Raw genomic sequence first — 11,518 nt, forward strand, 5'->3', positions numbered from 1 at the left:
TGATTAAAGTAAGCTTGTTAACCCATTTGGGGTTTTCCTTTATCAAAGCAGATCCAAGAAACTGTGTTGGCAGCAACCCTGAGGAGGCTTGGGTGCTTGCTGCTACAAAATGGCATCACAAACAGTATCTGCAGAGTAAAAGGAAAGTATGGGGGTTGGGATAATTGTTTGTTTCCCAGTTGTGGTATCTGTGACTCTGTGGAGCCATGGAGCAAGAGAGAAGAATGGACTGCATGCAGACTATGCTGAGGTAAGAGCAGGAACAGTGAGCTTCCTGCATCTGGACCTGGGCAGAAGCGAGGACCGGCTGCTGCCTGTGGGAGGAGAAGGAACCCAGGAGTTCAGAATTCAGCCACAGGAAAAGATAAGAACTGAGCAGCAAAGCAGGGGCACTGAATGTGTTTCCTGGCTGCATCCCACAGTTTGGGACCCAGGGGGAGGATGGACTTGTGACTATGGTGGGTGGGATGAAGTTCTGTGAACCCCCAAGGACCCCTACTTGTTGGTTTTGTTGCTCAGCCCCCTCTCAGTACTTGGAAGCAGGGGATGGAGCTGTGGAGTACACCGCACCCCCCAAGAGAATTTTACTTGGACTCTTGTTTTGAATTGAGGTGATAATGCAAAGTACTTTGTGTTTGTTTAAGGCCTAGTAGCCACTTTGGTAACTTCAGTAATGTATCTTGCAAATGTGACGTATGATTGTTAATGCTAATTCAAAAGTAAATTGTCTATGCTATGGGCATGAAGGATCTTGGGGTCTAATGTAACGGGAATGTAAATTTAAAGATCTTCCCTGCCCCTAGGCTAAAGTGCACCTGGAGCCTGGCTTGGAAGGCTTGTTTTTCAGTAGATACTTCTTGATTGGCCAGTGAGTCAATAAGGTTGTTACATTCTCTCAGCCAGGAGAAGGGTATATAAACCCTGATTCGAGGCTTTGTTTTGAAGGGCTTACTTTGAGAAGTGTTCTGTGAATTGATATGGATTCTGGGAAGCCGTTGTCCAGAGCCCCCAGCTTTGAAAAACCCAGATATTGAAACCCAGATGTTGACTTGGTATAGATGTAATGGTTGGACAGTGTGGAAAGCTGTCTACTTGATCTGTTTCTGTCTTGATATTTCTGCCTGTATACTTTGAAGTTCGGGGTGCTGACTTTTTTTCCCCTGAACGAGGTAAACGATATATGTTTGACTGATTAAAGTAAGCTTGTTAACCCATTTTGATTTGCTTTCTTTTAACAAAGCAGATATTAGAACCTGTGTTGGCAGCAAACCCTGGGGATGCTTGGGGTGCTTGCTGCTACAAATGCCATGATAAAATTCTCAAGTGTTAAAAATATAATCTTCCTGTGTATGGATATCCAGACTCTTTTTTTGATTGTGACTTTCAGTTAGACCAATAACTCTTAAACTGTCTCCCCTGGATAGATTTTCCATGTCAGCTGTTTTTCCAATGAGGAAATTTCATTTTTGTTTATTTTTTTCATTTAAAAATTTTTTTCACTGATTTTTGATGTCTCATAGTCATTAGCTTTCACTTGCTAAATTCTAATTTTTAAAGAATTGTTTTCAGTTTTCCAGAGGCGAACTGTGCCCCACGCTCTCAATGTATGCTCCTGCCATCTCAAACGATGGCCACAGTCAGAAGGTGCAGAAGGTGGATGGTGCAGCCCATCAACCTAATCTTCAGATATCTCCAAAATTGGTCCCAAATTCAGGTGTGGCTATATGAGCAAATAAAGGACTGCATAATTGTTTTCGATGAGTATATGAATCTTGTATTGGATGATGCAGAGGAGATTCACTCTAAAACAAAGTGAAGGAAACAACTTGGCTGGATCATGCTAAAAGGAGACAACATTACTCTACTAAAAAGTGTCTCTAACTAGAAGTATGTTGTCAGTGAAGTTAGAAGATACTTGGAAGGAAATACTTTTTTTTTCTTAGTTACATTCTGTCGGCTTCAAAAGTCAGCATCACATTTTTCCATGTTATTTTGAGCTTTCTCTTATGGTATTATAACAATAAATGGGTTGCTCTGGGGCTTGTATCTATTAAAAAATGTTTTTTGGGGTGGCTATGTGTAATATAATGCCAAGGAAAGGCAACTTCCCAAGGTTCAGAATACCAGCATAGGTGCTCTCTATTTTATTCAGTGACCAACCAAGAACAGAGAAGATCAAAACCTGACATCCTTCCAAATACAGCATTTACTAAATGTGATTAAATAATCTCCAAGGACTACCCGACCCCAGGACCTTCCAATCATTCAATCAATTACAAAGTCTCTGTTCTAAATACTTCTCCACTCCTAGGCTACGCCTTCATTAAGTCCACCACAAAGCCCCTCTTCTCAAATGGAGATTAGTTTCCAAACATAAGGTCAAAAGTTCCCCACTCCTGGATCACAATTGAATCTACCCCAGAGTTACATCAAGTTTAAGCACAGCACTTAACACCCAAATGGAGGTCTTTTCTTCATCTTAACACGAGGCAAGTTCTCAGCAATCTTAGTTCCTGGGGAGACAAGGCTCAGCAAGGCCACAAGATACATTGCCAGTCCCTTCATCAATTCATCCTCTGTCTGTAGAACAGTCCTAGAACCCCTGAACACATTAGCAAAGCCCTCTCCCAGGATTTCTGTAAACATACAACAAGAAAATCCTTCTTCAGGGCTTCTGAACCAACAGAAAGGTTCCCAGACCCCTGCAACAACAGCACTGTCCTTCACCAGTGGACAGTATTCACTCTGTCTGCAGGACAGTCTCCAGACCCCTGCAACAACAGCACTGTCCTTCACCAGTGGACTGTATTCACTCTGTCTGCAGGACAGTCTCCAGACCCCTGCAACAACAGCACTGTCCTTCACCAGTGGACTGTATTCACTGTCTGCAGGACAGTCTCCAGACCCCTGCAACAACAGCACTGTCCTTCACCAGTGGGCTGTATTCACTCTGTCTGCAGGACAGTCTCCAGACCCCTGCAACAACAGCACTGTCCTTCACCAGTGGACAAATCTGGCAAAACAACATCAAAACAGACAGACAAAGTACCAGCAAAACAGCCATGTCTCCTCAGTCCTTGGCAGCTCAGGGGGCAGGTCTCAAAAGGCCAGGGCAATTCAAAGCAGCCACCAGCAATTCTCTTAGTCTCTCTCTCTCTCCACGAGGTGCTGCTTCCAAAAAAGGTCTTCCGCCTCTCTCTTGTCTCTCCAAATCTAAGTCACCAGCTCCTCCCAGTTCAGGACTTTCTTTCACATCAACAAGCCCATCCCACAGGTGGGTTTAACAAGCTCTGGGTTTTAACACAATCAATTTGAAAACTAAGCCAATACAGGGGAATCTTTAATTGCCATTACTATCACACTATGTGGCACAGTGAATAGAGCACTGGCCCTGTAGTCAGGAGCACCTGAGTTCAAATCCAGCCCCAGACACTTAACACAAAAACTACCCATGTGACCTTGGGCAACTCACTTAACCCCAATTGCTCTCCAAAAAAAAAAAGGCAAAAAAAAAGAAGAATTGATTTCTTCTGTTACCTTTTGTACTTCCTTTTAGATCTGGCCAGTTCAATTGTTTTTTTTTTTTTTTTTTTAAGCAATTGGGGTTAAGTAACTTGCCCAAAGTTACAAAGCCAGTTTTTGTTTGTTTGTTTGTTTTGTGTGTGTGTGTGTGTGTGTGTGTGTGTGTGTGTGTGTGTGTGTTAAGTATCTGAGGCGGGAACCAATCCTGTGTCCTCCCAACTCTGGGGTCAGTGCTCTTACCCACTGTGCCACCTAGCCGGCTCCAGTTCAATTTTTTAAAGTTGTTTTCTTCACTTTTTTTCCCTATTTGTTCAAATGTATTTTTTAAGGAATTGTTTTCTACATTCAATTATTGTCCTTTTTCTAAGCTGTTGTCTTTCTATTGAATTTATTTGTTTTCCCCATTTTTCTTCTACCTCTCTTGTTTGGCTTTTAAAATCCTTCTTGAGCTCTTCCAAGAACGTTTTTGAGGCTTGACACCAATTCATATTCCTCCTAGAAGTTTCAGATTTGGGTGTATTGACAATGTTGTCATATTCTGAGTTTGTGTTTTGATCCTCCCTGTCACCATAATAATTCTCTATGGCCAGTGTGCTTTTTTTTTTAACTTTTTGCTCATTTTTTGGCCTATTTTTTGACTTTTAAAGTTGAGCTCTCCTGCTTGAGCACAGGGGGCACTGCCCCAACCTTCTTTTACTGGGGTTCAGGTTCTGGTCACTAGCTTTGTGCCCTGGAGCTTCCAGTGCCAGCCACTATAGGCTGTAGGTGAATAGCAACTTAACCTAGTTCTGAATTAGTGTCCTAGTGGTGATGTCTGGCATGTGCTGAAGGCAGTTGGAGCTTTTCTGAATTTCCCTGGGGCTGCCCTACAGCTCAGGGAGGTTTGATTGCAGGAAGATGTTTGTTTTGCCCTGGACAAGCACAGGATGGTCCACTACTTGAGGATGCTTGCTCGCCAGGCCTGTGGTAGTGCAGATGGTGGTTTGGGTACATGTGGTTGGACTCTGAGCTGGATTCTGCTAGTTCACCTGGCTGTGCAAAGGCCCATGGGTTTATTCCGGGTTTGACATTTGCCATTCTGGGTCTTGGGATCTCCACCTGCTTTGTTAACCTGGAGCCTGACACAGGCTTGCTGTGATGCTTCCTGTCCTGGACTGTGGTTACCTTTTATCCAAGTGATACAGATCTTATTTGCTTTTTTCTCTAAGTCTTCTGGATCAAAAGACTGGTCCATTCCATCTTTCTGCTGCCTCCACTGTTCAAGAATCTATTCTGGGGTGCTTGTTTTATAGGTGTTTGAGGATAAGAATTGTAAAAGTACAGATTTCTACTACTTACTCATATATCTTGGTTTCTGGAAGGGTTCTTTCTAATGCTACATTTTCTTTCCCCAAAAAGAAAACTTGGAAAAGAAGCATAATCCTACTATAAAGAAATTAAAGGATTAATTTGTAAATTACTTGATTCATTAAGCCAAAATGTAATTCTAAATTCTTATTACTATACATTTTATTTTATCATGATGAACATATGAATAATTCCTTTATAGTTTTAGATTTGATTTTTGAAAATTTATTTGGTTTTATTGTGCCCTTAGACACTACTTTTCTTCGATGTATCTATGTATTTCAATGCACACTAATAGAACTCGTCATATGTGGATGTGGATTATATGCTGGATTATTTACTATCTCAAAAGAAAAAAAAAACCTGTGTCTCCAAATAGCTTAAAATAGCCATGAAGGCAGGATTCATCTGTTCTGTCAGATATGCCATTTGAAAGTTCATTTGTTAGAGTAAAACTTCATTAAGACTAGAGTATCAAAGATATGAAATGAGAGGTATGATAAAAGGTATGATGGTAAAATAGATATAAACTACCATTCTTTATATTTTAGTATGGCAATTTTAACACAGTTTTATTTTGTTTTATTGTTGTCAAGTTTGACATTGTTATTACTGCCCTTTCTATTTAGCAGGATGAATTCATGCAGTTTTAATTCTAAATTACCCCTTTTTAACACCAAAACATTTGCCAAGATTAAAAGTTATTGCATATAAAATTTTGGGGAATCCAGTCTCTAATATTTGAGATGAAGGAAGGAGTAGATGGAGAAAGAAGTAAAGGGGAAAGAAAAGGAAGAGGAAGGATAACAATAAAGTAAAAGTAAAACTTAAAGAGATTTTTTTAAAGCAAATCATTGAGTTTATTGACTAATTTAGAACAATTTGTAAACTTGGCTTATTCATATTCTAGTAAGAAAGGAAAGATTTCTTCTGGGATACCTTTAGTTAATATGATTGTTTTCCATTCAGTGAATATTCATTAACCTGAAGTTATATTTAGGGGACTGTGCTAGGTACATAATACATTCTATAATTCTTTCTGAGTCATCTCTGCTCTGGATTCTGTATAAGTATAATGATCCTTGTCTTCAAAGTGATTCCATAACAAAAAAGAGCTAAATAAATACATGTAGAAAAGACAAAGAAATGCATACATTCATACAGGTTTTTATGCTAGTTTTCCATTTGGTACATACCACAGGGAGTGAATCCAAGTGTCTGTTACTTCTCTGCAACCCTCTACCACCATGAATCAGTGAGTCTGGGTCAAAATAAAGAGTCAAAATTATGACTCAAGATAATGTGTCAAAGTGCTATCAGTCAAAAGCATGCCAGGGTGCACACAATACAGCTCTCATTAAAATCTTTTTTTTATTGTATATTTTAGTGAATTGAAGCTGAAGGGATCTATGAAAGAAAGATTTGAGTAATATGAAGAGTTTTTTTTCAAAATGGAAAAGAATGTGTAATAAACAGAAATTAAAAGAGAAACAAGGAGCAAAAAGTTATAAAGTTAATAAGATAAGCAAAATTTGATCCTCAAAGATTTTCCAATAGGACCTCTGTGATTATCAAATTAAATTTGTTCATTAATAATCTTTTTTTTCTGTACAGACAGAACTTATTCTAGTGAGTGTTTTCTACTAATTCAAATCATGTGGAAGTGTGTGTGTGTGTGTGTTTATGCATGCATGTGAGAATGTCTGTATACATACATTCAAAGTAGAATGAAACCACCAGGTTTAATGTAAATTGACATCCACATGCTCATGAGGGACAGAAGAGGTACATTTTCTGAAAATACATAGCCCCCATTCTCTACCCCTCTTAACTTTCCTCTGACCTGCTCTGAGTCAAAAGATCCACTCCCAGAGTCCTGGTGCTATAACACTCACTCTCTCAAGGCCCATATTGTCTCCCAATCTTGTAAGAACTCAGTTTTTGTTTTGTTTTGGGGGGAGAAAAGAAGAGAGGCAAACCTCAGTCCTAGCAATATTGTACCTGAGGTCAGACTGCCCTTCGTCTCACTGCCATTGTTACTGCTACCATCTACCCACCCCCATCAATGCATCAAATGAAAGGACTCCTAGTTTCACCACTATACTCAATCCCTTTCCCAATTAGTACAGCTACATAAAACTTCTATTAAGTAGGCGTTTAGTGAAGAGGAAATTAAAGTAATATTTAGGATTTATTTTGTCCCACTGTATGCCTCACAATCTCAATGAAATGGATGAGTATTTATAAAAATATAAATTTCCCAGATTAACAGAAGAGGAAATAAAATACTTTAAAAAACCTCATTTAGAAAAATAGATTGAACAAGCCATCAAAGCAAACATTATTTGTAATGGGGATAAGCTAGAAACTTTCCCAAGAAGATCAGGGGTCAAACAGATACCCATTATCACCACCCTTATTCAATGTTGTATTAGAAATGTTAGCTTTAGCAATTAGAGAAGAAATAGAAATTAAAGGAATTAGAATAAGCAATGAGGAAACACAACTATCTTTCTTGGCAGATGATATGACGGTATTCAGAGAAACCTAGAGAATCAACTAAAAATCTACTTGAAATAATTATCAACTTTAGCAAAGTTGCAAGGCATAAAATAAATCCACATAAATCATCAGAATTTTTATATATTAGCGACAAATCCCATCCATAAGAAAGAGAAATTCCATTTAAAATAATTGTAGAGAATATAAAATATTTGAGAGTGTACCTACCAAGAAAAACCTAGGAACTATATGAACAGAATTACAAAACACTTTTCATACAAAGTCAGATCTAAACCATTGGAAAAAGATAGATTGCTCATGAGTAGACCAAACTAAGATATTAAAAATGACAATTCTCATCAGAGTTATGCCAATAAAACTACCAAAACATTATTTTATAGAGCTAGAAAAAATAATAATAAAATTCATCTGGAAGAACAAAAGGTCCAGAATATCAAGGAAATTAGTGAAAAGATGGGCTAGTCATAATACTAAAATATAATAATTTTTTAAACATAAACAATAACCATCAAAACTGCTCGGTACTGAATAAGAAATATTATAGTGGGACAATGGAATATAGTGTTAGGTACACAAGACTGTAGTCAATGACCATAGTAATCTACTGTTTGATAAACCCAAAGACCCCAGCTTCTGGGATAAGAACTCACTATTTGACAAAAACTTCTGGGAAAACGAGAAAATAGTATTCCAGAAACTAAGCCTAGACAAACATTTCACACTGTATACCAAGATAATGGTCAAAATGGGTACATGATTTAGACATAAAGGGTGATACCATAAGCAAATTAGGAAAGCCAAAAATAGTTTACCTTTCAGATCTATGGAGAAGAGAATAATTTATGACAAAACAAGTGACAGGGAGTATTATGAAATGCAAAATAGATAATTCTGTTTACATAAATTAACAAGTTTTTCCACAAACAAAACTAATGCAACCAAGATCAGAAGGAAAGCAGAAAGCTAGGATATAATTTTTACCATCAAAGTTGCTGATAAAGTCCTCATTTCTCAAATATGTAGAGAACTGAATCAAATCTGTAAGAATACAAGTCATTCCCCATTAATTAATGGTGAAAGGATATGAGCAAACAGTTTTGGGATGAAAACATTAAAGCTCTCTATAGTCATATAAAAATGTTCTAAATCACCACTAATTAGAGAAATGCAAATTTAAACTCTTTTGAGGTACTACCTCACACCTATCAGATTGGATAATATATCAGAAAAGGAAAATGCTAAATGTTGGAGAAGATGTGGGACAATTGGGACACTAATGCCTTGTTGTTGGAGTTGTGAATTGATCTAACCATTCTAGAAAGCAATTTGGAACTATGTCCAAAGGTCTATAAAAATGTGCATACCCTTTGACCAATACCACTTCTAGGACTGTAACCCAAAGAGATAATAAAAAAGGGGAAAGGACCCACATGTACAAAATTATTTATAGTACTTCTTTTTTGTGTGTGACAAAATATTGGAAATTAAGGGGATGTTGATAAGTTGGGAAATGAGTCAAAAATTTGTACTATATGAAAATAACAGAATACTAGTTTGTTATAAGAAATGATGAGCAGGTGGATTTCAGGGGAAAAAAACCTGTAAAGATTTACATTAACTGATGCTAAGTGAAGTGAATAGAACCAGATTGCTGTATACAGTAAGAGGTCCCAATGTTTGAATTAGCTCTTCTAAGAAATAAAATGATCTAAGACAATTTCAAACGACTCTTGATGGAAAATATTATTTACATACAGACAAAGAACTTTGGAATCTGAATGCAGATTTTTGTTTTATTTCTCATGGTTTTCCCCTTTTGTTCTGAGTCTTCTTTCACAACAGGACTAATGTGGAAATGTGTACTATATAATATATATGTATAACCTATATCAGATTAAGTGACTGTATTGAAGAAGGGAGAGAAAAGTTAGGAAAGGAGAAAAAATTGGAACCTAAAATCTTAAAAATAATTAATGTTGAAAACTACCATTACATATAGTTGGAAAACATAAAATACTATAATGTGGGAGGGGGGAATTTAAAAAATAAAAACATACCAATTTAGCAACAATGTCCTATAGTTGTAACAAATCTCGCTCAATGCAACACAAACCTATTTCTTCTTAGTTGGTTCTCCATAAGGAGGAATAGTTGATTGGTCAATATAGTATTCACATTGAATCTTCTTATATTTTCCTTTTTTTTCTGTATAATAAACTCATACTCTAACCTCTTTTGGTCATTTTTCCAACCTCTTTCTTGTTTTTCATCCATTAAAGCTCTTTATCACCTTTTGTGATAGTAATGGCAATTAAAGATTCCCAATTGAATTGGTTTTCAAATTGATTGTGTTAAAACCCAGAGTTTGTTAATCCCACCTGTGGGATGGGCTTGTTGATGGGAAAAGAAAGTCCTGAACTGGGAGGAGCTGGTGACGTAGATTTGGAGAGACAAGAGAGAGGCGGAAGATCTTTTTGGAAGTAGCACCTCGTGGAGAGAGAGAGACTAAGAGAATTGCTGGTGGCCGCTTTGAATTGCCTTGGACTTTTGAGACCTGCCCCCTGAGCTGCCAAGGACTGAGGAGACATGGCTGTTTTGCTGGTACTTTGTCTGTCTGTTTTGATGTTGTTTTGCCAGATTTGTCCACTGGTGAAAGACAGTCCTTTTGTTGAAGAAGTCCTGGAACCTGGCTGTTCGCTAAGAAACCCTGAGACTATCCTGCCAACTACGCCATAATGTAATGTAATGCCAAGCAAAGGCAACTTCCCAGGTTCAAAATACCAGCATAGGTGCTCTCTATTTTATTCAGTGACAAACCAAGAACAGAGAAGATCAAAACATGACATCATTCCAAATACAGCATTTACTAAGTGTGATTAAATAATCTCCAAGTACTACCCCACCCCAGGACCTTCCAATCATTCAATCAATTACAAAGTCTCTGTTCTAAATACTTCTCCACCCCTAGGCTATACCTTCATTCAGTCCACCACAAAGCCCCTCTTCTCAAATGTAGATTAGTTTCCAAACATAAGGTCAAAAGTTCCCCACCCCTGGATCACAATTGAATCTACCCCAGAGTTACATCAAGTTTAAACACAGCACTTAATACCCAAATGGAGGTCTTTTCTTCATCTTGACACGAGGCAAGTTCTCAGCAATCTTAGTTCCTGGGGAGACAAGGCTTAGCAAAGCCACAAGATACATTGCCAGTCCCTTCATGAATTTATCCTCTGTCTGTAGAACAGTCCTAGAACCCCTGAACACATTAGCAAAGCCCTCTCCCAGGATTTCTGTAAACATACAACAAGAAAATCCTTCTTCAGGGCTTCTGAACCAACAGAAAGGCTCCCAGACCCCTGCAACACCAGCACTGTCCTTCACCACTGGACAGTATTCATTCTGTCTGCAGGACAGTCTCCAGACCCCTGCAACAACAGTACTGTCCCTCACCAGTGGACAGTATTCACTCTCTGTCTGCAGGACAGTCTCAGGGCTTCTTAGCGAACAGCCAGGTTCCAGGACTTCTTCAACAAAAGGACAGTCTTTCACCAGTGGACAAATCTGGCAAAATAACATCAAAACAGACAGACAAAGTACCAGCAAAACAGCCATGTCTCCTCAGTCCTTGGCAGCTCAGGGCAGGTCTCAAAAGTCCAGGGCAATTCAAAGCGGCCACCAGCAATTCTCTTAGTCTCTCTCTCTCCACGAGGTGCTGCTTCCAAAAAGATCTTCCGCCTCTCTCTTGACTCTCCAAATCTACATCACCAGCTCCTCCCACTTCAGGACTTTCTTTTCACTTCAACAAGCCCATCCCACAGGTGGGATTAACAAACTCTGGGTTTTAATACAATCAATTTGAAAACCAAGCCAATACAGGGGAATCTTTAATTGCCATTATGGAGAAGGCTATATTGGGGCCGAATGTAATGGGAATGCAAATTTGGAAGATCTTCCCTGTCCCTAGGCTAAAATGCACCTGAAGCCTGGGGAGGGAGGTTTGTTTTTCAGTAGATACTTCTTGATTGGCCAGTGAATCAATAAGGTTGTTACATTCTCTGAGCCAGGAGAAAGCTATGTAAGCCCTGATGTGTAGCTTTGTTTTGGGACTCACTTTGAGAAGTGT

General features: G+C 38.5%; 1 long non-coding RNA gene and 1 pseudogene across 1 annotated transcript in view; both read left to right on the forward strand.

The window, feature by feature from the left end:
• Window positions 1-11,518, forward strand: part of LOC138142713 (large ribosomal subunit protein eL33 pseudogene) — a 263,679-nt pseudogene that overhangs the window by 164,236 nt on the left and 87,925 nt on the right.
• Window positions 1-11,518, forward strand: part of LOC138142740 (uncharacterized) — a 78,737-nt gene that overhangs the window by 65,930 nt on the left and 1,289 nt on the right. The gene's annotated exons all lie outside the window — the stretch shown is intronic.

This window comes from Petaurus breviceps, unplaced genomic scaffold, assembly GCF_028583685.1.
Source record: "Petaurus breviceps papuanus isolate PSGF00001 unplaced genomic scaffold, PetGlider_PUasm1.0 90602, whole genome shotgun sequence".
NCBI lineage: Eukaryota > Metazoa > Chordata > Mammalia > Diprotodontia > Petauridae > Petaurus > Petaurus breviceps.